Here is a 25,480-nt window from a genome sequence, read left to right on the forward strand (position 1 = left end):
TTCTAATGAACTACAGCTGCTCTGCAGAAATTATGTCCTAGAAAAGGCCATTTGTAGGTTTTTGGCTAAAAACAGCAAAATCATGATTAACAAATCAAACTTTTAAAATAGATCAAAAGATGATCGGAGTGGGTCTCTATACCTTCGTACATAATTACCATGCAACACTTTAAAAGTGATAGAAGACAGCAATTGAATGTCTAAAATCCCTTTTTGTAAGAATGATGCGCTCTGATTTGCTTACATTCTTCCACAGGCCGCTTACTCTGCATTACAGAAGCACTGAAATGGATTTTGGAGTCATTTGCAGGATGCTTTGAGAGTCTTTTTGCAGTTTGTTCTCTCCCTTCCTTAATCCTTCTTGGTAACATGCCACCGTCCTCAGTTCCCTCTGGTTTTGACACCGTCACATGAACAGTAAACAATACATTTGCATAATGTGTCACTTAACAAAGCAGGATCGGGCATAGAGGAAGGAGTCTCAGAGGCAAAACTTCAGAAGCATCTTTTTTATTTATTTATTTTTTTGCCATGGCTGTACAGGCATCAAGTGCTTTCTGTGATATTGCATGTTTGTTTTTTTGGTGATTCGTGAAACAAAAGCTAGGCTCAGGTGGCTACAGTTGGTAAAAGAACACTAATTGAATTCAGTAAAGGTTGCGTTCATCTTAGTAGAAGACAGAAAAAAATATGTTTGTTCTTCAAAAACAAAATAACGACTAACATTTTGCACATTTGCACACTATTTACAATCAAAGTTTGAGTGGTTCCACTTCATTTTCCAGCAGCACTCAGATCAAATGATATGTTTCAAAGAACCAAAAGTGTTAGGAATTAGTGGTAAAGGTGAAATCTATTCCCCTCACCGTCTAAATGCACTACAAGACTTTTTGTTCAAACGTTGAACACTGGTTAATTTGACTGATTAGTACATCTTTGACACCGTCGGCGAGGAAATCAGTGACATCAGTCGGTGTATGGTTTAGCTGAAATAAAATCATACATACCCTCAGTCCTCCTTGGCACATGATTGCCCGGCCGTGCTCCATTCTAACAACCAATGAGGACTGAATGGCTCTGTAAATTTCCCCTGGGACTTTCTCTGCCTCGACGATTTAGTGGTGCAAAGTGCTTGAATCAGATTTGCAGAGAGACAAAGCGCCCATTCCTTTCAGGTTCACTTATCAAGAGAGATTACGCCGGAAGCGAGCCATATGGACAATGCCAACCTGATCAGCGACAAACAAATCGGCCCCATCTTTAATAACATGGGCATTATGCCCATTTGCTGGATAAACACAGAATTAGCACGTTCGGGCCTCGTTTGTAGAGCTCTGAAAAGGTCACTGTCACTTGAAGGGGAAAGCGACACTGTGAGGCACCATGATCTCCTCCCACTAGGCGTCTCTCTTTTTAAGAAATTCCTGGAGTGTGCCTTGTGCAAGTAATTGTACTGTACCATCACTGCTGATTGTAATCTTCATGCTGCAGTCATTTTTTTCATTATACATTTAAGTGTACATTTCCTGTAGGGTATTCATCAGTCCTAGGAAAGCCACTTTCACTCTTGGCTGCATATCGCTGATGTATCAGATCTGATCTGAATAAGGTGCATCAAAGTGTGCTTCAGTTTGTGCTGAAATTCAATGGCCCGCCTTCCTCGCGCTAACATTTCTCGTTCTCCAGCTTGTACTCTATTATGGGGGTCGAACGCGCTGCAGATGATACTTGTTCTCTGTTTGGTTTTTGTTCACGCAGCTATCTCCCAGGTTCTCGTCTGCCTGGGCAAAAAGCAATATAAATGCAAATCTGGTGACCATTAATACATTTTAAAGGTTTCAAATCACCATTACACTGTAATCAAAAAAGCATGACCAGGGTGGCTATTTAGGATAAAGAAAATAAAATGTAGAAATTGCATCGGTCTGATTGATCATACTCTGAACGGTGATGCAGATGCAAATGAATAAAGATGTTTTATGGGCTGCCGGTTCCACCATGCTTCATCAAAACCTCTAAATGTGAGTACAGCTTCAAACTGAATTCCTGACTTGATGATAAAAGGTTAATGCTACAAATATGTTAAAATCAATGCAGTGTGGGGTTTTTTTGAGCTCGGATTTGAAAAGTAAAACTAGTATTTTCTTAACATTTTGTGGATTAAATCAATATTCTCTCTCTATTTTTTTTATTTAAAATTATGTTAATCTTTTATATATACTTAGTCACAGGATTCAGGATCAAGGTTTGCAAGATCTTACCTAACTATACTGCCAGGTGAAGGTGGGACACACCCTAGACAGTCAGTCAGTTTAAAGATATTATTTCCAAATTACAAAAAAAAATTTAAGGAAATCCAGCAACTTTTTGCACTAATATTGAAACATGTTAATTTAGGAAAATTACCTGTTTGCATTGGTAGGTCTCCTAAAAGTATGATGTTTTGTTAGGTTAGAGTTTAAAATAATCTGTAATTGTATGGCTAGAATAAAAAATAAATCTCAGATTGTTCATCTAGAATTAAAAAAATCTCAGATTGTTCAGCCAGAATTATAATATGAATCGCAAATTGTTTCTCTAAAATGTAAAAAAAACTTTGGCTGGGATTAACATAAAATATATTTTATTACTTGTCTAAAATAAAAATTTCTCAGATTGTTTGACTAGGATAAAAAAAAAAATCTAATGGTTCAACGAGAATAAAAAAACATAACAAAAAAAACCTTTGGTAAATGTTTCTGTAAAACTCATCTATAAACAGCTTTGCACTTATAATTAGATTATACATTTTAGCCATAAACTCCAGCCAAATTTTTTGTTATTTACGTTTTATATGTTTATGACACAACATTAAAAAATAGGCATGGATTTTGTCCATGACAGATCCTTTACATCAGAAACGGCAGGAATTTGTATGGTAAGTTTTTCATCCAAACAAAATTTTTTCAAATTTTTTGGGGGGATTTTTATGTGTTTAACGGAATTTTGCATAATTATTGAATCATTCACCACAGTAAATACAGCTGACAAAGCCTAACCAACAGCAGTGCTGAATAGGTTTTTGCAACAGACAGCCTGTGCAACAAGCAGAGAGGGGTTGTGAATGTGAGACTCTAAGGAACAATTACCATTGGGCCCTATTGTTATCTGCTGACTCTTGGGGGCAGTTTCAGAAAAAGTTTTTGACTTAAAAAATATCTTTTTATGAAGTTGAGTCCTAAATCTTACAAAGGTGGTGGTGGTATATGTTTTTACTCAAACTCAGTGCCATCCTTTCAGTTACACATGAATACCCAAAGTATATATTATTTATCCTATAAGGATCATTTGCTGCCAAACCTGACAGCCATGACAAGGTTATGTTTGATTATCTGTAGCCGAACATTTCATTCGGGATTTTAATTAATCCCATCTACAGTCTGTAACCATCTAATCTGATCTCCTCTAAAACCCGAATGAATAATCTGCAGTTCTAATTTGCATTTGCAAACATATTTTACTGTCTAGTTTAAGCCATTCATCAAATAGAAAGCTGTGAATTTTAAAATTTATTCCTTTTTGATACCTATTTCTTACGTTTTGAATTTAACCTAAAAATTGTAGAAATAAGAAATACAAGCATCACTTTGCATGTTCAATCGCCAGGTTTCAAGCTTTGTTCGTCGTATGTTTTAAACATGTAACATTTGTCCTAGTCAGGGCATGCATTAGTATGGATGAAAGGAGGTAAAACTGGATATATATAAGAGAGGGGAGATTTGATGTAGCTGGTAGATTTGCTGAGACAGTCCATTGTGATGTTTAATTCAGCAGCAGACTCTAACCAAAGGGAAGGAAGGAGCATTGCAGCCAGGAAGTCAGGAAGGAACAAACAGACTAAAAGAAAAAAAAAAAAAGGACAGAGACATCATGGGAGTCTAAGATGGCATTAGACAAGGAGCGCTAAAAGTGTGGAATAAAGAAAAGTCTATGTGAGTGCTAAAGGATGGAGAGTCCAGTGAGTTCAGCATCAAAACAAGGAACTGGAGAAATGGCAGGTAAGTCAAAAGTGAGATAAAACTGAAGGTGAGTTAGAACATAAAGATGTGGACTGGCTCACAGACGCACAGTGTGTCTTTAAATAAAAAAAACTCAACTCATGCATTTTTAAAAAAAATTCCCCACGTCTCATCCAAGCTGTACGTTAATAAATCATTCTTTTTTTATTTTTATTTTTTTAGCTACTGCCTTTTACTTAGGCAGGGATTCTAAGTATAACAGAAGCACATGCCAGTAAACTAATTTAACTCCTTCATGTGTTAATTTATAGAGATAAATAATGTAACACATAAGTATCCTGAATTCCCCATCAACAGTTTAGCAGCGAAACAGCTTCTAGATCATCATTTTAAAATCAATGGCCCTAAAGAACTGTATTCTGCCATAACACCACTCGGATTTTCAAAAATATTTTCAATAATTACAATTTTACATTTAGTTAGTTATTATCTTAAATCTTGAATGTGTCAGCTGGGTAGCTCGGTTGGTAAGGTGAGAGACTACCACGCAGGAATCCAGTTCCTCCGGGAATCAACAATGGTACTGGGGCAGTTACCATATCAATGGCGAGCAATTAACATCACCCAGTGATGGCCTTTGGGAAAGACCCCTAATGCTACTGCCTACCAGCATGAATGTGCGTGAATAATCCCGGTGATGGTAGAGGCGCGAACACGCCCACAGGTTACTGTTGGAGAGAAGCTCCAAGGCTAAAGTGAAGATAAGTCTGAGGCCTGCTCAGCAGAAAACATGCACAGAAAAGAGGGAGGATGAGAATAAACTGTGAAAACAATAGCTTGGCTGTGCTTTCTTCAAATGTAATATAATTTTGAGATGACAATACATGCTCAGCGAATTAAGTTTAAACCATTAGTGTAATAAAAGTTAAAGGCAGTTTCTAACTATTCTTCACAATCACCAAGTATGAATGAGGAGTGAATGAGTAATGGACACAATGGAAGCGCTTTGAGCGTCCGAAAAGCGCAGATAAATCCAATCCATTATTATTATCATAGAGTGGGAAAAAAAAGTAAGTAAACTTATTTTTGGAGGGACTTGATTCACTTCTAAGTGAGGTCTTAAAGTCACCAAAACAAAGCGCAACAAGTCGTTGTGCATTTTAACACAACACAGCACCATTCAGAGGAGTAGTACTTATCAAGCAATAATAAAGAAAAAAAAATTGTCAATTTTGCTCAACGATAATGCGCAAAAGCGAAGTTTTGATAGTAGAATAGTTGTAAAAGTGTTCTAAAAGCCTTAGTCATATGCACGAATGCTGTGGATTTTAAGGATGTATGTAGTAACTGTATTGGGAAGTATTTTCAAGGCTAATGTAAGTTGCACATACCTATGGCATACGGGTGATGCTGCTGTACGGTAACCCTTATGCCACACACTAGTCATAAGTAAGGTGCAAGTACTTGCTCCTTACTGTCTGTTCAAGAATGCTCACGCACAGAACTTGCACATTATTCATAAGTGCCTGTAAGATGCCCGCACAAACTACACTCTGTCTAATTTCTTCATAAAAGTCTGTTCACAGCAGTCACATGTCCCTTGCACAAAAGAGAGAGAGAGAAAAACAATTTTTGCAATTGTGTTGTAATTGAGTAATGTGTACTGGGAATTTTGACTACATCTTTAAACACCTTCCACTGTCACTGGACTTTTATGCCTCACCTACAAAGTTACCCACATTTACTGCCACTGTAGTTGGGTGTCAGAGGGTGAGAAAATCTAGCCATCAAGTTATTTTTTATGAATATTATTCTATTCATGAAACATGGAGGTCATCTTTTATCCGTTTGATATTGCAGATACCTCAGGTATCACTTGGGCAAAAAAGCTGTTTAAAGAAAAGCTTTATTTCGTGCGAGACCTTGTGTGCTTCAATGTTGCATGTCTCTTTCAAGGCTGGTATTGCCACTGCTGTGCATCCAGTCAGAAATCTTTGAAGAGCGTCCTATAAATATGTAAGATGTTTCATATTAATGATATTCTTCAGTACATATAGTGTATAAATATTTTAATTTGAAACCATATGCAGTAAAATACATGCCACAAGGTCTGAGATGTTTATAGCACAATGTTAGCCTTTTTTCTAGATTTTTTTTTACCTGAACGGGTTGTGGGGGGGGGAGGGGGTGGAGAGATGCAGCAGTTTTAGGCTGAGACTGTGTCGCTTTTTTCCCCCAACCTGGTGGGGAAAAGCCCCCTCTGTGGAATGACTTAATTACTTTGCAAGGACGGGATGGTAATTAGTGGAGATCAGCGGGGCTAGAAGTAACTGTCAGGGTTAAGTACTGACTAATTCACTGCGTGGGTTGACTGCGCCACTCTCCCTTGGGACTGAATACAGCATCACTGCACAAGCAACAATCTCTTAGAAGATGGCAAAACAGCCATGTGGCACACTAGTAATTCTGGACTTTTATTTTGGTAATCAAGGCTGTTTAGATATTCTCCTAAAATATGTTCTTCAGATTCTGACACAATTAGAAGACAGTATATGAAATTAAATTGGGTAGTGAATCAAGATTTTTGTAGCTATAGGTGACTTTTTTTGTTTGTTTGTTTTTTACCATCAACTTGGCCCATTTATGCAAAATTGATCGGTGCAGATTTCTTTTGATACTTCAAAATCCTGTTTCAAAACTCAAGTATGTTCAGGCCTTGATTCGCGAGTTGAGATTGCTCGAAAGCTGTCTCTGCACAACACTCTGATGGACCGATGACCTTTCCCGAGTGCATACCGCCTTTTGCCCAATTACAGATCAAATGGGCTCCAGTTCCCCTGCGACCCTGATTAGGAAGAAGCGAGTGTAGAAAATGGATGGATCTCCTGTCTGTGCCAAGTCTGGTGGCGCTGAGTTTTGAGGTCCCCGAGTACTCTCTATTTCACTGAATCAAAGGTGGTAAACGTTCATCTACAAGGTTTAGGAAGTTCAAGGAGAAGCTGCAAAGATTTGGTTTCAAAGATATAAGGTGATACAAAAAACTACTAAAGAGACTTTTTCAAAGGTTTCATACCTACTTGTAACAAGATCCAAATTATATGTGTAACCAAAACATCATAAGCTACTCTGACCTGCTTTGCTGCGCAGCAAAGAATCCCGGCAGTGGAGTTTGCAGCGGGAGTTCATTATAGTAGCGCACCATGCAGCCCGCCTCATGTGAAGACAATCAATATCATTATGTAAAAGGATAAAAAATAAGTGACAGGCGCTCTGACGACAGGCGCTCTGACGACAGTAAATGTGTCGGTAAGGGTGTAGGTCCCTTTACAGTAAAACAACCTTTACAAATTAAAGCATTTCCAGACCCTCATTTTTCAACAATTTTTGCACTGGTTCAGCATTCAGTTGTTCATTTAAACATGAGATTATAATGTTGTAATAATGTACAGTTGTAACGGCAATGTTTATTTATTTTTGTTCAAAAAAAGACTTAAAGTTGATACTTTGATCTATTTTAAAAGCATTCTCAGTTGTCTTTTAATTGTGATCATCATAATTATGATGATGATGCCGATTTTAGCCAAAATTAAAAACCCTGTGTTGTTTTCTAGGACATAAATTCCACAGCGCAGCAGGAGATCATTAGAAATTTGCTTCTGAGTTGTGGACGGGAGGGTTGGTGGGGAGCAAGCCCGTCTCCATTTCCCATCGACCCTTTGTGTACACTCTCTCCGGTTAGCTTACAGCCTCTCACACCCCCAACCTAACAGTAGCAGTGCAACAAAAATGGCGAGCAATATTTGAAGCATCCAGCCGTACTTTTGAGCCAGATGCCAGCTCGTACGAAGAAAATCAAAACATACATTTGTCTGGAAATCGATGGATCACAATTGAGCAGAACTGGGAGCTTGTGCCCTTCCCAGTGTATTTTCTACAACACAAGAGTAAGTTTTTTCAAACAGCATCTTTTCGTCTGCTCCTGATTCACAACAGTTTGAATATTTAAAGAAATTGTCAGAACTGCAAATTTCATCTTTTCTTTATAAAGGTCCTCAATCATAGTTGAAATGCTACAATAACATGTTAAAAACACCAAAAACTTAAATTGAATCAGAATCAGTCTTCAAAACATTTTCAGCCCTAACCTAGCCTAAAAGAAATAGTGTTTGTCACAAATTCTCATTCCTAATACCTGCAAAGAAAACAATAGCATTCAATTTTTTTTCTTCCTTTCAAACTTACTTTTTATTTTTTTCAAGTTGTTTGACAAGTTTATGTGTTCAGTCAGTTTTTGTTTTCCTTACTGTGCAATTTTGCCTCCTTTTGCAATTTCTTGCATGTGTGTGGCAAATGTTAGTATTATTAATAAAAGGTATATATTTTTTCTGAATTTGTTCAAAGGCCTCTTGTAATTTTTCCAGTGGAATTTGATTATGTGAAGTACCTTTTAGGACACGTCCAGGCCACCATACTTTTATTTTTTTACATAATAACATACAGTATTATTATGCAATATATCCTGTCTTGGATCACATTTTCCCAAAAGAAGAACATGTTATGTAGAACCGGTTTAAAACATTCAACAACAAAATTTATAGGAGAATGAGAATAGAAGGCTTACAAATTCACTTAAGAAAAAAAGCAAAAAAAAAAAAAAAAAAGCAGACAACCTTCTTTTATGACAAAATAAACAAGGATCTTAGTTTTATTGGTCTTCTTTGTGCTTCCATAAATTTGACCTCCACATAATGTTTTGTATTTACTGATTTAGAGGCACAGAGCACAAATAGAAAATAGCAGTAATCCTTGAGACAAAATCCTCTCTGCAGGAACAGTATCTGTGCTGTTTCTATGTGATATGTTCTTAGCAAACACAATTATTTATTTAGAAAAAAATAAAACAGACAGACAAGCAGGATCAGAATCACACGTGCTGCTTTTGTTTACTGAAAACACACAATTTTCAAAAATAAAATTAATCCTAAATGGTCATATTATCTTCTTAACTGAAAATAAGGCTCATGCTGGAAAGAAAATGCAGAAAATTATCATCCGGTTTAAAAAAAAAAAGATTTTAAGTTTAAATGATCAATATCGGGACATGAAATAATGATGAATCAAACCAACATGATGGCCTGGGGGTGTGTTGGGGTTTCAGAGTTTGCCACACAGGAAGGAGCGCTGTAGCCTGCTGTGAGATTCATCATCTACCATGTTTGTGTAGGCTTTGTCTGCACTCCAGCTTCCTCCCACAGTCTAACAACATTCATGTTAGGTGAAACTGGTGCTTTTTTAATTGGCCAGAGTGGGCGTGCATGGATTCCTGCTGAAGGAAAGGCAACCTGTCCAGGATGTATCCCACCACTTGCTCATCAAAGGCTGGGATGGGCTCCAGGTTTCAGATCTGACTATACATCCACATCTCCCATAATGCAGAAAATCACACATTTATCTTAATATGCAGGGATCAGAGTTTAATTTTACGAGAATTTTGCTTTTTTTCCATGTCGTAAATGCATCAAATAAGGTCATGATATCTTCTTCATTGTTGAGGCAAAATACATATTCATCTGAAAAATCAATTAAGAAAACACATTTTTATGGAATATTGAGAAAAATTCCTTGATCTTTGATCTAAAAATGTACAAACTTGGAGCGTTTTTTTTCCCCACAGCCTTTTTCCTCCAAACATCTTTTCCAAGCTGCCTTTTATCTCATGTCCTTTGCTTTTGGAGTCAGCAAGTTTCTGTAGTTTCTGTGACCTACACAAACCCAAAGAGCTTTTATTGTCAGCTTCCTGCAACCGAGCAATTTCTCTCTGAGCTAAAGTTCTGCAGCAGCTGTAATGTTGCCTTGGCTGTGCTAGAAATGAGGTAACAAAGGTACACTTTGATCAAAGGGAATGGACGAGTGAAGATCTCGTTTCTGTCTTTTTTTAATACCGGGTTTGTTATTTGGTGGAGGGAGATCTAGACTCAATCAAAAAAAAAAAAAAAAAACATGAAGGAATGAATGATCCTTTTGCTTTCAGAGTGGAATTCTAAATTAGAAAACCTCAAATCGATGTTGGTAAAAGTCAAAAATAACTTTTTTTTTCATTTATCTTTCGGGGTCACTGGGCTGCCGGAGACTATCCCGGCCACCCATGGGCGAAGGCAGGGGACACCCTGGACCCCAATTCACACCTAGGGACAATTTAGAGTAACCGATTAACCTATGAAGCATGTTTTTGGATTGTGGGAGGAAGCCGGAGCCCCCGGAAAAAACCTATCGATGCACGGGGAGATCATGCAAACTCCACAGCCGTGATTTTGACTTGAACCGGTATCCTTCTTGCTGTGAGGGAAGAGCGCTAACCACTGTTCCACCATGCCACCGTGCAGCTCAAAAAATAAACATTTTGCAAAGAATTTTATTTGGAAATTTTAAATGATTTTTCTATAATAGTGTAATAATATGAAACCGTTATTTGTTTTAACAAGAAATAATTAGGAAAATCAGTCTGAAAACACTGAAAGAGATCTTTATGGACCTACGTCAGCAATACAAAGTTATTTAAACACCTAAAACACGTATGCCGAATGAATATTACATGTTCTTCTTATAATATTCACAAGCCATGCTGATTAATGCTGAAAGAAAGACATTTTACTCTCACCGAAGTCTTTTTGATTTCTACAGAAAGGTTGTTCTGATCTCTAGGGGCTCTTAAGGCAAAGGCCTGCCGAGTGGATTTAAAAAGTAATGACATGTTTCTCATTTTCATACTTTAAGCAGTGAAGCAGCAGTGATATTAGAGATTATCACTGACTGGTGCTTGCTGGTGACATCCCACCAGCTAAAATATGATTTCAGTATCTCTACAGACAACTGAAGAGACTGAACAATAAGTAAATAACAGAGATGGTGAGAAGAGGGCATGGGGTACATTAGAAAAAGTCTGCAACCCAACTGTATTTTTATGAAAATATTAGATGCTATTGCTTTTCCAGGAATGTTTTTGTACAATGAGATACATATTTTTTTGAATTTCTATTCCTAATCAATTCATTTTCAAACTGTCTTGTTTGAACTTTGGTTTGGAATACATCCTTAGTCCCTGATTGAGTTTACACTCAACCATCCGTCAGCAATAGAACCACCCTCTCACAGTCTATCCTTTCAATGAATCTCTGTAATTGAACTAAATTGTATTGAGCTGGACTAAATGTGTTGGTAGTTGGATTGCATTTGTTTTTTATTTTGGACTGAACTTCTCTAATTGAATTAGACCGAATTAGATTGACATGGATTTTAAACTGATGCTAATAAAATAAATGAAAAGAGGTGAATTTTAGCCTGGACAGGTCTCTTTAGACCAATCATTTGCCTGTGGTCTTTGTCTTTGAATACTTTCTTTTTTGTAAGTAACCTGATTTACAACATGAGTTAATAGAATAAATGACCAAACATGTGTTAGAAACACATGGTTGGTATTCACCTTGACTGAACCCTTGAGTAGAATAAATAATTACTCAGCAGATAGAGCATTCAAGAGGGTTGCTGCAAATGTTTTGATTAATTAAATTTGGTCTCACCTACTAATGAGTCTGAGCTTGGTTGACATTGTAAATGAAAAAATAAAATAAAAAGAAAAATCTCTAACCAGGAGCTGCAACTGTTAAATAGCTCAATCGTTTTTTTAAAACTTGGATTTGGATTTATTTCAAAAATGTAAAAGAAAAGACGCAGAACAATACAAACCAATAATAAATAAATAACTACAATTAAATTTTAAAAAATACATAAAGAAAAGGCTTCTATGACTATAAAATGCGTGAGTCTGGAATAAAATTATAGTCAGTTAAAAAATTAATATTTAGTCGACTCAATAAGTACTTTTGATCAGTTAGACAGATTATCAAACATTTAGGATTAGACAGCAGTAATCTGCAATGAGGATACAGGGTGTTACTGTTACAGGGAGTAAAGGAATCAATATAAGTACTTCATATTTACTGTATCTCAATGCTGTTTGGAGAAGTACATATTTTGTCCAAAAAAAGTAAATAACAACAATTTAAAACCCAAATTTCCAAATAAAATGACTTTATTTTATTGAATATTTGCATTTGAGAAGAAATAAGGAAGTATTACAAGTTCGTCGGAGGTAAATAAAAAGCCAATTAGTAATGCAATAAGGCAGAATGCAATAGCCTCATATGCAGAAAGGCATTATCGTCAAACTTCATGGGAGGTGGACATGATAGCATGTGCAAAGACACGAAATATAAGTGCCCTAATCTGGAAAGGCTGTTTAAAGCATGAGGCAAAAATGAAATGTCTATTGTGAATCAGACAGCAAGCATTCAGTGAACAGTATGTGCGTATATTTTGTGGAACTAAGCGTTTAGCAGGTAATTTTCTGTCTTCGGCGAGACCGCAACATTAACAGAACAGCTAATTAGATTTAAACATGTGCTAATCGCAATTGCTAAAGAAAAGTAAATGAAAAGATTTCATCAACTCCATACAATTACAGATTACTCTAACAAAGCTATCATGCCAGACATAATTAGGTTTCCTTTACTTTTGTGCTTTATTTGAAAGAGAATCTTACTAAAAAAAAATCCTAAACAGGAAGTCAGTATTTAGGTGTTTTTATTGGAGAGGGAATCTTAAATGTTTACGAAAAAAATAGTTTTCTATTCTGGAATGCCAATGTCAATGTTATTTGCAATATTTGTGTCATTGTTGTCTAAATTTAATACAGAAATTTGCTCTAATATACATAATGATGCTGAAACTGAAGTTTGGTATGGATTTCATTCTGGCTAAATTTATGCTGAAACTGAGCTAAATAAGATGATAAGATATGATAGAGTGAAGGCAGAAAACTTTCAAAAAAAATGTTTTTTTTTCCATCACTTGGAACAAAGACAAAGTATGAAACAAGAGCTTTTTTAACTAAAATAATAAAAAAAAAAAATAAAAAAAAATTTAGGTTTAAGTTTGAACCAAAATCCTCTTATGTCCACAGGGTTAAACTTGACATATGCATATTAGTTGTGGACTGACATGTTACAAATATGCAGTAAAATTTGGCCAAAAAAAAGAGAAAAAGTAAACAACCAAATATTTAAGGGTTTAAACTGATTTACTGTTAACATACCCAATTTTATCTAAACTCGTTAGCCTGGAGGAGCCATTTGGATATTTTTACAAGGCATCTTAGTTCATGTTGCAGTAGAATTTTAAAATAGATTGTCCAATTTCCTCCAGTGTTTACTGTGTGTTTAAAAATGCAGCCCATGTCAGCGTTGAAGTGGGAAAAAACTAAACAAGCGCACGAGCAAACACCTCATCTAGCTAATATTGCAGCCCTCTTCCTTTTTTTTTGGCATACCCCTTCACTGTGTACTGGAGCATAAGATTAAGAATCACTTCATAATATTTTGAATAATCTTTGGTGGTTGAAATTCATGCAGGATTTCAATTGTATCTCTGTCTGTTTGATTTATTACAAGGCTTTGCCCCCCCCCCCCCCCCCCTTATTGCAGACGTAGGCCTGCATTCTTCGCACACACACCTACATATCTCTTGTTTTTCTATTTCAATCTGTCAAGCTGCACATAAAACTGTAGCAACACAGGTACAAGACTCCTGCTGAAAGAAATAACTCCCTTAAAGAAAATATTGTAGCACCGATTTCACAGATACAGGCTCTACACGGACGCAGAGGTCAAAATGCACATTGAAGCTCTGCTTTTTTGGTCATATTGAACTCTATTCTTTTCACATTTGTTATGAAAGTAGACATTGTGCCGTGGAAAATAAAGCACCTGGAATGAACCCTACCTACTCTTCAGTCTGCTTGTAGTCTACTCTGACAAAGATCAGCTTCTTGAAGACCCACTTCAATGAAAACTGAGTTTTTGGTGTTTTTAGCATGTTCTTGTGGCATTTTTAGGATGATGGAGGACATACATAACACTCAAAATGGCATATATCTTAGTATTTCTTTATTAGATTTACGGGACTAACGGTCCCACCCACAACTCATAGGTGATTTTTGTAATGAAAAACTGCTACTCTGTAAAAACTATGTCCTAAAAAAAACACCCTTTTATTTTTTTTAATTCTGGCGAAACAATCATAATTAAAAGACCTCTTTTTAAAAAAAAACTCAAAATATGATTGGAGTAGGTCTTTGAATGATACACTGTTTTTCTTTTCAGGTGCTTTAATTTTATACAGAAAATACATTTGATAAAAGTTGTATATTAATAAAAGCACCCTTCTCAAAGCCTTGTGAAGTTTCTGTTCAGAAGGCAACAGAAGATGCAACACATCCAGACGTTCATAAACCCTGCTGGGCCACACGTTGGTCTCGATGTAATAACATTAATCCTCAATCTCTCGAAAGATTCCGCAGCCAAGCAGATGAGATCATGCAGTTCTCTTGCTGTGTAGGAGCATTATGTACAGAATGAAAGCGAATAAGTCAATACTGTGTGGGAAGACAAAATCGCTTCACAAAGTCATTCATGGGGGAATTACCATTATTGGATAAAAGCCCGAACCCAGTCCTCACAGCTTGCTGGCGTTTTCTGTTGAGTCTGTCATGATGCACGGCAATCGGAAAGCTGAGCGGGGCTCCATAAAAGATGAAATGGCAAATATTCAAACGGGAGTTTAATTTTCTTTCTTATAGATTGGAGAGCACAGCGGTATATCGCAAAAATTATTTTATGTGGGATGATTTGCTGAATAATTTTAGGACAGCTTCATTTTAGCCTTTGTCGTTTGGTTCATACTGCCTTACACAACATACATTTCAAAAGAGTTGTCGTTTCATATTTGTATGTGGTTTCTGCTGATGTGTTTTTTTTTTCTTCTTTATCTCTGCCATTCAATTGCTTCCCTCAAGGGTTGCTACAGCAAGTTATCCCCCTCTATTTATTACCATTCTCTGCATCTTCCTCGCTCACACCATCCGCCCTCATGTCCTCCTTGTCTACAAAGCTCCTCTTTGGTCTTCTCCTAGGCCTCTTTCTCGATAGCTCCAACCACAGCACCCTTTTACCAATATAAATACTGTCCCTTCTTTCAAATTCTCAATCTCCGTTTCTGCATTTATCTCCAAAAAAATCTAACTTGAGCTGTTCCTCTGATGAATTCATCTCATTTATCCTTGTCACTCCCAAAAAGAACCTCAACGTCTCCATCTATGCCTCTTGTCTTTTTCTCACAAATGCAACCTCGTTGAACTTTTACCAATCAGGGAATCAGATTTGGTAGTCACGTATGGATGGCATCCCTTTCAAAACACGGAAATGCCAACTGTTTGGTGGAAATTGATCACGGAGGAGAAATCAATAATTCCAAACTGCAATTATTGATTTCTCCATAACACAAAGTCTTTCATATATCGGAATAGAGCTGTGAAAGAAAAGGCCTGGAGCAAGATTCACTGATCCACGTTGAAATTTTGCAAGAAGCCTCTTCCAAATGTAGGTAGCAGACATGCACAAAAGAAGAAGCCCCTCCATGCTTTTCCGGTGTAAACACCATTGGCTAAATGTGTGTTCAAGCGTGCATGTTATACACCCACATGCCTGATGGGTCCGTAGCTGTAGACCTTCTCTAGATCTGCAATGCCACAAAGAACATCTTAGTTCTTCTTTAATAGCATCCACAAAGCAAATGTTGTAGCTGCAGTTCTCTTTTTTGGCATAAAACCACGTTTGGTCATATATACTAACAGTACTATTCTATCACTTTGTTGTGTGACCCATTAACTGAATTTCTCTATAGTTTCCCCAACTCTGTACATTTTACTTCTTAAAAATGGACACTAGAACACTTCTCAATTCCTCAGATGCTCTCACTCTTCAAGGTCTTGTTAAACAGTCCAGTCTGCCTCCTCTTCTAAACTCTTCCATACATATACAGATATGCTGTCAGGATCAACTGCTTTTCCACTCTTCACCCTCTTCAGTGCCTTCTTCATTTCATCCTTCCTGATCTTTTCTACTTCCTGCTTCACAGTAGCTTCCTTTTTTACTCTTTGCTCATCAGCTCTTCAAAGTTTTCCTTCCATCTTTCCATCGCACTTGTGGAACCTATTAACACATTTCTATCCCTGACCTTGATCAACCGAACATCCTTCCCATCCTGGTTTTTCTGCCTTGCCAGCCTGTACCTCTTCCTTCTCCGTGTCATACGTCCTAATGTGGCCTTTCTTTTTGGCCTTCGGCATCTCCACCTTCATCTGGTACTTGATCTCTCTTACTTTCCATTTGTTTCCATGTCATTTTTCCCATATGCTCATCAAACAAATTTCTTGTCTGAAATTGATCAATACCAAAGATACTCACCTTCCATTTAACACCTATTGTATCTTTAAGCAGTCGTACAGTAACAAGAAACTGAGCCATTAGGCCAAAATTGAGATTTATCAAATCATAAGCTAGAAGAATCATATTCCAAAATATAAAACCAATAAAGCTTTTTTTTCCGCCAGAAAGTTTCATTACCTGCCTTTCTCATAAAGGAACAGTCTTCCGTGAAATTTTAAAGAAAAAACAGGAAAATCAATATCTCCATTCTGTACTTGCATGATACAGTATTTCAGACGACTCCTCTGCTTGTGCCATGGCATCCGATTTCAGCTTCTGCAAAACTATTTAAGCTGTGCAGTAAATGACAGGAATCCAATGTGAGTCTCCCTTTTAGTCATATTCTAAAAGTGTAATATGTGTTGTGGGAATAGAAAAGGTAATTGCATGTCTAAACGACTTGCGCGTGTCTGCTTTATCGTACAATCTGCACCTAAAATTCCTTGATTGAAATAGATTTTGAGTTAAAGCTATCAGATAGGTGAGCATAAAAGTATGAATTATAGCTGAGGTCATAATTGAGAAGCTCTGAAATATTAAGGTGGTTTTCTTTAGAAAAAAAATATTTGACTATATATTAGAACAACAACAACTCTAGCATAAATTATAAACTTAATCATATTATCCATCTATATAAAGCTTTTGTCTGAGAAACTAAACACCTTGCATTAATCTTTTTTTTAAAGATCTTTTTTTCTGCTGCAGATTAAACTTTATTGTTATAACTAATAAAGTGGACAGTGTGAAAACATTAGTGCATCATGATCCTAAACATTAAAGACCCAATCCGATCCTCTTTTCAAAGTGTTCCCTTTTAATTATGATCCTGCCCTTTTAAGCCAAAATTTAAAAAAAACTGAATAAAAAAACAAACCTGAGTCGTTTTCTAGGACGTATTGGTACAGAGCGGCAGGAGTTCATTAAAAATTTGCCTCTGAGTTGAGGGAGGGACAGTTGACCCGGAGCAAGCCTGCCCCTACTTCCCATCACTCAACCGTTTACACAGTCTCCTGCTAGCTTACAGCCCCAACCTAACTTTAACAAAAATGGAGAGCAAGATTGGAGCTATCCAGCCATTCAGTTTTGACCCAAATGCCAGCTCGAATGAGGAAAACATGGATCTAGTCGTCTTCAAGTGGATGCATCAGATTGCAGCGCAGCAAGGAGCTTGCACACTACCCACTGTAGCTTCTACATAACAAACAATGTTTTTTAAACTGCATTTTTCGTCTGCTTTTGAATCATTGGGATTTGAATAAAGAAATACTCAGAAATGCCATTAATATTTTTTATACATGTTCTCATCATCAGAAAAACACAAAAATCCTGATTTTCATGGACGTTGGGCTTTAAACATAGCTTGTGGATAATTCTTCTTCTAATTAAAATACAATTTTGTAATTCTAATCTTAAAACTGTTACTTTAATTCAATATTATTTAAAACTGTTATACAGTTGATGACTGAAAGATTTAGTAACGTAGACATCTCACAAACATTGGAGCATTCAAACAGATGAACTGTCTCACTTTTAAAAGAAAAAAATGTCAATCAAGTTTTCTCTCCGAATGAACAACGTTCAAGCCCGATAAGAAGCCTAATGCTGCTAAAACCTACCATGATGTAATTTGGCTCAACATTAGCATCAAGCTGTAGCTACAGATGTTACAGCAGAGTTGAATCATCACATCTCTGAGAGCAAAAATGATCATTTAAGCCTCACCAATGTACTTGGAGTATAGATGTACAACAGACTGATCCCCTAAATTGCATAAAAGCAGGAAACTGACTTTTGTTAGTAGCAAAAAACTGTACGCATTTACATTTTTTTTTAAATCTGATAGTAATAACATAAATAAAATGTCACCTTATTTTTTTATTTCTCAAATATTTGAAAAATAACAAGTCTTTCTAGCCCTGCCGGTCATGTAAATAACACAAATTGTTAGGTTAACGGCAGTGGAAGAAGGTGAAAGTGCAGTAATTTCACTAAAAATTACACGTCACCCTTTCTAGTTGTGTTTGGACATTTTGCTCTAAGAATATAATATTTAAGTATAAATGTTTGTACGTACATTTTTAATTTATAGCATAGAAATCCTTTAACTATTTAACAATTTCTCCATAATTTGTAATTTATGGAAGACTAATGCAACACATGTTTAAAACATGAATAGATTAACATAAAATCAACAACAGCATCTTGTTAATTTACTCACCATTATTATACGACTTCCTTTCATTACTTCAATCACAAGTGATACATAGGAAGTTACATATGGCTATTTTAGTGCTTTTGATTACAATTTGCAAAGCACCTTAGCATGGCCTGACTTAAAGTTATAAATTAGAAATACACCAAGGTCTGTATTTTAATCTTTGTATAGAGTAACATAAAACCAGGTGTAAACATAACAAAAATCTAAAATGTGTGTTGTATTTTTCTAAAAAAAAAAAACAAAAACAAAAAAAAACATCTCCTACATCTTCTAACATTCTAGACCAGGGTGGTGATTACCTTGATTCAGTTTGTTTTACAAAATTGCATTGTCCCTGAAAGACTGCAGTTTTACACCTGTGCTGTAGACCCTTGAAGGAAGCAAGACACATAAAAAATAAAAATAAATAAATAAAAAAGCTCCTCTGATCGTGAAAAGAGTGAAGACGAATGTTCCATTCCTGGAGGGCTGAGCAAATCCTTTGAAATCTGATCTTTCTGTCAGAATTTGGTTTTAAAGCAAGGGTTCCCAAAACTTTGCACTGTGGAGCTGACAGGAAGTCATTTGCAGTTGATCTTTCATGATATAGGCACCTCGTTTATTTACAGGCTTAAACTTGGTAAAGGCCAGAACAGAAACAAATATTTTAAATAAGTTTTAACCCTTTAATACTAGAGATGTTGCAGGCAACATTTAAATAACGTTTTTTGACATACCAAAACTTTTGACTACCATAACTTCCCCGTAACAATCGTTTACGCGATCTACGTGAATTAGCTGGTTATGATGCATGGAAAAGCTGCATTTTACACTGGCTTCATACAGATATACATAGTGCATTCTAAATAGACGCAAAGCCGCTTTTCTCCCCGAAAGAATCAGCTTATTTACAATGATTGCTTAAGCACCTCCCCGCTGTGCGGTGTTGCTTATCAGCGCAAAATTGCATTTCCCTGCGTCATAATCCACTGCAATTACAACAATTACTTAAATGGTTGAAAATTATGGTAGTGGAAAGAATGTTAACACTGTAGCTAAAGCTAAAATAACAAAGAACCAAAAAACACCATAAGATGAAATTCATGATGTAGGTTTATTGAAGTTTACACTTTATACACTTTTCTACGGAGCCCGTGTCCTGACATTAAGATATAAAAATATATCTTGTTCCCACAGATTAATATCTTGTTCCCACAGTTTATTGTCGTTCGCACGAAATACTATTCCGTTCCCACAAGATACTATTCCGTTCCCACAAGATACTATTGCGTTCCCTCAAAATACTATTCCGTTCCCTCGAAATGATTAACTCGTGCGAACGCAATAATTATGTCGTTCGAACGCAATAATTAATCCGTTCGAACGCAATAATTATTCACGTCATAAGTCATTCACGCGGATATGCTCTCTGTACGCCGGCAAAAGCCGCTTAGTTTCAGCGGTAACTTCCGTGTCTCTGTGACCCATATTCGTTCAAAAAAGGAACATGAAAAACAAAAATGATCACTTTATTACCGTCTCAATGAATATAAGAAAAATATCAAAAGATTTATGATAACTAGGCTGCTTTGTCATACGATAGCTCCTGCTAGGCTACTACTAGCTCCGCCGCAGAGCTCTCTGATCATGTATGCCGGCATTTGGGCAACTGGCTGGTCTGTTGTCAGACAGCTGATATTGTAGTTTAGGGTCGAATAGGAATAATAATATTCAGGACTTGTCTTTTATTAACTTTAGCAGTCAGTATCTTTACATTCGAAGGCTATTAGGCTACATGCTAACTGACTAGCCGATCATTTCCTGTTATTAATTTACGTCATAGATTTACAGCAGATACCTTCACATTTCTGTCTGTGTGTGTCTCACAGCAAATATCAGCTGTCTGACAACAGACCAGCCAGTTGCCCAAATGCCGGCATACATGATCAGAGAGCTCTGCGGCGGAGCTAGTAGTAGCCTAGCAGGAGCTATCGTATGACAAAGCAGCCTAGTTATCATAAATCTTTTGATATTTTTCTTATATTCATTGAGACGGTAATAAAGTGATCATTTTTGTTTTTCATGTTCCTTTTTTGAACGAATATGGGTCACAGAGACACGGAAGTTACCGCTGAAACTAAGCGGCTTTTGCCGGCGTACAGAGAGCATATCCGCGTGAATGACTTATGACGTGAATAATTATTGCGTTCGAACGGATTAATTATTGCGTTCGAACGACATAATTATTGCGTTCGCACGAGTTAATCATTTCGAGGGAACGGAATAGTATTTTGAGGGAACGCAATAGTATCTTGTGGGAACGGAATAGTATCTTGTGGGAACGGAATAGTATTTCGTGCGAACGACATAATAACCTGTGGGAACAAGATATTAATCTGTGGGAACAAGATATATTTTTATATCTTAATGTCAGGACACGGGCTCCGTACTTTTCTGAGACATATATGAACAATGTTAAACTTTTGTCTCTTGATTAAACTCTCAAAGTTCAAAGCTTCACAGAAAAATAAGTTTAGTTTTATGAAAAAAAAAAGTTGTTTGTGATAAAAGATTTATGCAACTCTGGTAAACTAAACATATTCTGTACAGGAGACACAGCCCAGAGGAGATTGATTGACAAGGTCAACAGCCAATTATGCATCTCGTGCAAAATTGCACTGAAAAAAATGTGATGTAGCGGGAACACTGTAGGCTACTTGATACCAGTTTGTGGCAAATTTTGGTTTTCACATGCAAAACTAGAGGCAAATGCCAGAAAGTAAAATGATGATTTCTAAAAAAAAAAAATCCGCAATAGAAACCTCAAATTTAAATATGAAGAAGTAATCAAGCTAAGAAAAGACAGCTGGGGTAATCAGTGACACCAGGTTTTAACATGACAAGAGGGCAGAGTGTGATCCAAATTTCCGGAGACTTGAATTTGACATTTATTGCAAACACAAAATCGTAAAAATAGAACTAAAGTGCAAAATTCTTAAAAAATAATTTCAAGATGAGCAATTCTGGACCAGATTATGCATAAAACTGTGTTGCATTTAGCTGTACTTTTTCTTTTGCATTTTCATATTCATTTTCATACCACCATTTTTTAAAGTTACTAAAAGCATAGTTTTTTAAATGCTAATAAGAGCTTTTCAGGGCATATGAAAGACCCGCCATAGTGCAGCTCCACAAGCCTGGTACACTGCTTTAATCAGACTTGAAATAAGGTGGTTGCACCTTAGTAGATCACTGCAGTTTCGAATTCTCACTCGCAGCACCAGGGTGTTTATGATTTGCGACCACACATTAATTTTGCCCAGAACAGTATATCTGACCCCTTTAGCGCCATACAATATGTAATTCACCAACAGTCCGGCTTTTATCTCTTCATTTATTTATTTATTTTAGCACTGAAGTCATTTATGAGGTGCCCCAGAACATGCTTTTAATGCGCCTTGGCAAGCTAGTTTCCCACTCCATTAATTAGAGATGTTCTTTCCGCAAAACTGTGCCTCTCCTCCCTCTGTGTTGACACACTTTGTCTCTGAATGTCTGTCACTCTCTCAAGGTGTCTCAATCGCGGTACAAGCAAGATCCTACTTGTGCCGTGACACTGCGTATAGAAGGGTCGTCTCTTGGTTTGAACTTTTGATATATAATGGTAAAGTAAATGCGAAACATCCAAGACCCAGATCCAAAGGACAACAAAACACACATTTGTGTAAATACCTTTTTTTAAATAGACATTAAAGATTACTACAAGGACAATTGGAATAGAAAGAATAATAAGGAAAAATTAGAATTAAATAGACTATAAGACATTTTTTTCAGAGTATAAGTTTCAGAAAAATACATAATCCATAACAAAGAAGAAAAAATCATATAATTTGCAAGTCAGATTTCAGGAGAAATGTATTTAATCAAATATGGGACCAAGAACGGACATTCCATCTTGAAAGACAAATCATAGATTGATTGATAACAATCAATCTGAACAATTATCGATCCTGAACAAAATTTGTTTTTGATTGCAATCAGTATTCCCATATAGTTGCCTTTTAAAAAGTAGCTTTTTAAAATCTGTGCAGAGATTATGTCCATATTATACTTATAGAAAATCCAGCTGAACCAGAACAAATTTCTCATGTGACTTTAACAGCATCAGCAGAATTTTTTTCATTTTGCCTGAATGCACAGTATTTATCTTTATCTCAACTGACTTCAGGGTCAGAGAGAAAAAAACAAACAAAATAAATCACTTCACAATCTATGTGCTTGAAATCTCTCATCTGTAAGCTTTTATGTATTTGGAACTAAAATAGACATAGGCTGATGCACATTCACTAATACATTTGATCTCAGAAAAAGACAAAAAAAAAATACAAAATAGAATTATATATGTGTATATATATATATATATATATATATATATATATATATATATATATATATATATATATATATATATATATATATATGTGTGTGTGTGTATATATATATATATATATATATATATATATATATATATATATATATATATATACATATGCTTGGTTTCAATTTAGTAGATAAAGTGAAATGAAATGTGATTGTAATGTAGTATTTCCTAGCAACCACTGCTCATGCTGCCTAAACCATAAAGAGACAAGCAAGGCGAAGGTAATCTGCTAGGAAGGCGATTTGAATGAAAGCACAGAAGGATTAATGGATTTTCAGATTTTAGACTCTCTAAAGAGAAGAAAGTCATGCATTATCAAACAAAGTCTGAGCCCAAAGGTTGTTCTGTTTTCTGTTTTTTGGACTTCTTCTTCTTATTTTATTCATTTTTGTTTTTAAGGGAACCACCTTGCTCAGACCCCCTCCATGTGTCTTGTCCTGCTTTCATGTGTGCTTCATAAACGGGTACTCCCTCACCATACGGCTCACCTGATTTACTCTGCTGAGCAGCCCCCGCAGTATACAAACTCCCAGTCTCTCAGAACTCATTTGCCAGATTGTCTTTGTTGCCTTGTTCCTCAGCTTTCCAGTGCTCTGTTTATTGCCTGCCTGCCTGCCCGCTTGATCCTGATTGTGTTTTTGACCTTGCTGGAGTTTCTGGATTCTGCCTAGTCTGCACCTCTTACTTACTCGCCGGCCTGTTTTTATTTTTTTACAACCTTGGAGATACAGCACCGAACTTTAAGAGGTTTGGAATGATGAGTTTAAAGCTCTTCATAACTCAAAAATGTGTGGCTGTGTATGTGCATGGTTAGTGTAGTTATGAGGTTCAGTTCCCATTCAGAATTGAATCAGTGCCTATAGTTCAACATACAGCACTTTTCTGATCCTATCCCAATTAAGTCAATATCCTGTATCATAATAAAGTCATATTATTGAGACATAATCAGGAAATAAAGGTTTAATTTTAAGTTTTCAATATGTCTATCTTCAATACCCATGAGAATCTAACGAAGCACCGTAAGGTATGACTATTGTCTGACTTCTTCCACCATTTTATTGACGACATCCGGCTCCAATATTTCGTTAAAGCTGGATGTAAGTCATATTGTGTGGGTGCCGTCACATTTTCCCAGTTCACTTCTCACGTACAGTCAATGATTGAAACGCTTATAAACAGATTCTTTAAAAATTATGTCGGAATTTGCTTTTTATCATTAGTATGGTGGTAAGGCAAACAAGGTTAACTAGTTAAAACGCTTCTAAGATGCAGTGTTCATCAGTACTTCTATTTTCAGCTTCATCTTCCTTGTTTTTAAACGTCACATAATCCGAAGTACATCTCAATTTTCACTGGAGGAGAAGTGGATTACCCCCATGACATCCACACAAACACATGTTGAGCCAAATGTTAATAAACATGTATTACATAATTTTTTTCTGTAATGCAAAACAAAAATGCATTGTGTGCTTTTTTTTTTAGAATGGTGCAGAAAATGAATATTTGGTCAATAAGATTTCCTGTCAATACTTTGAAATGTAACTCTGGTTGGCAATGGGAATATTTCTTTATAATAAAGCTAGACTTTTTATTTCAATAAAATGTAGCTGCTATTTTGGTTTATTGTTTAATGTAAATCCTCTCAAGAGCTGCAATGTTTTTGGGGCTGTACCTGGCATTACGGACTATCAGCTCCCTCCACAGATTCTCCATTAGATGGAAGTTCAGACTAAAATGCTTTATTTGGATACAAGGAAGTTTTTTACCAAAGTCTCAACATATGGACTAATTCATCCTTTCCTTAGTACAGAAAGTGTCCCTTTTGCAGAGAACCAAAGCATGATGTTTACAAAAGGTATCATGTTCTTTGGATCTAATTCACCTCCAAATAAGGCGGGTGGCTTTTTTACCAAACAGTTCCATTTTGGTCCCAATCCTCCTCTGAATTATCCAAATGGTCTCTAGCAGACAATGATGCCAATTTCTGTCGAGATGCTTTTTTTAGCATCAGGATATGTTGAAATTATGTTAATTGCTTCAACAGTTAATTTGTTACAATAATTCAAAGAGTGTTCAAAATTTAAAGCTAAAGCTCTTGCTTTTTGAAGTAGCAACCTGTTTGTCAAAGACTGAAATCTTGCTTGTTTGTCGGAGCCAAATTCTCTCCAACATTATACAACACAAATGTATCAATGTAACTTCTTTGGTTTCTTTTTTTAAATTATTTCTCCCTCAATTGAATTGCCCCAGTGAACACTAAAGATGGCGCTCAGCTTTTTTAACTTTGACTTCCAGAATCAGTAACTTTTTTGTTACTTCTTACTTGTTTTGTCATTGGTTGTATGTTTAAAAAAAATAAAAAATAAAAAAATAGCAAGTTACTTCAGTCTAACTTCTTCAAATGAGGGTTTCTAAGGAGCCTCAAAGTCTCCCTGAGCTTTGGCCTTGATACTAATCCCACAGA

The 25,480-nt window shown here is 36.2% G+C and overlaps 1 protein-coding gene across 1 annotated transcript in view; it reads left to right on the top strand.

The window, feature by feature from the left end:
* brinp1 (BMP/retinoic acid inducible neural specific 1) overlaps positions 1–25,480 on the top strand; it is a 136,510-nt gene that overhangs the window by 35,619 nt on the left and 75,411 nt on the right. The gene's annotated exons all lie outside the window — the stretch shown is intronic.

The sequence above is a fragment of the Oryzias latipes genome, chromosome 12, assembly GCF_002234675.1.
Source record: "Oryzias latipes chromosome 12, ASM223467v1".
Classification (NCBI taxonomy): Eukaryota; Metazoa; Chordata; class Actinopteri; order Beloniformes; family Adrianichthyidae; genus Oryzias; species Oryzias latipes.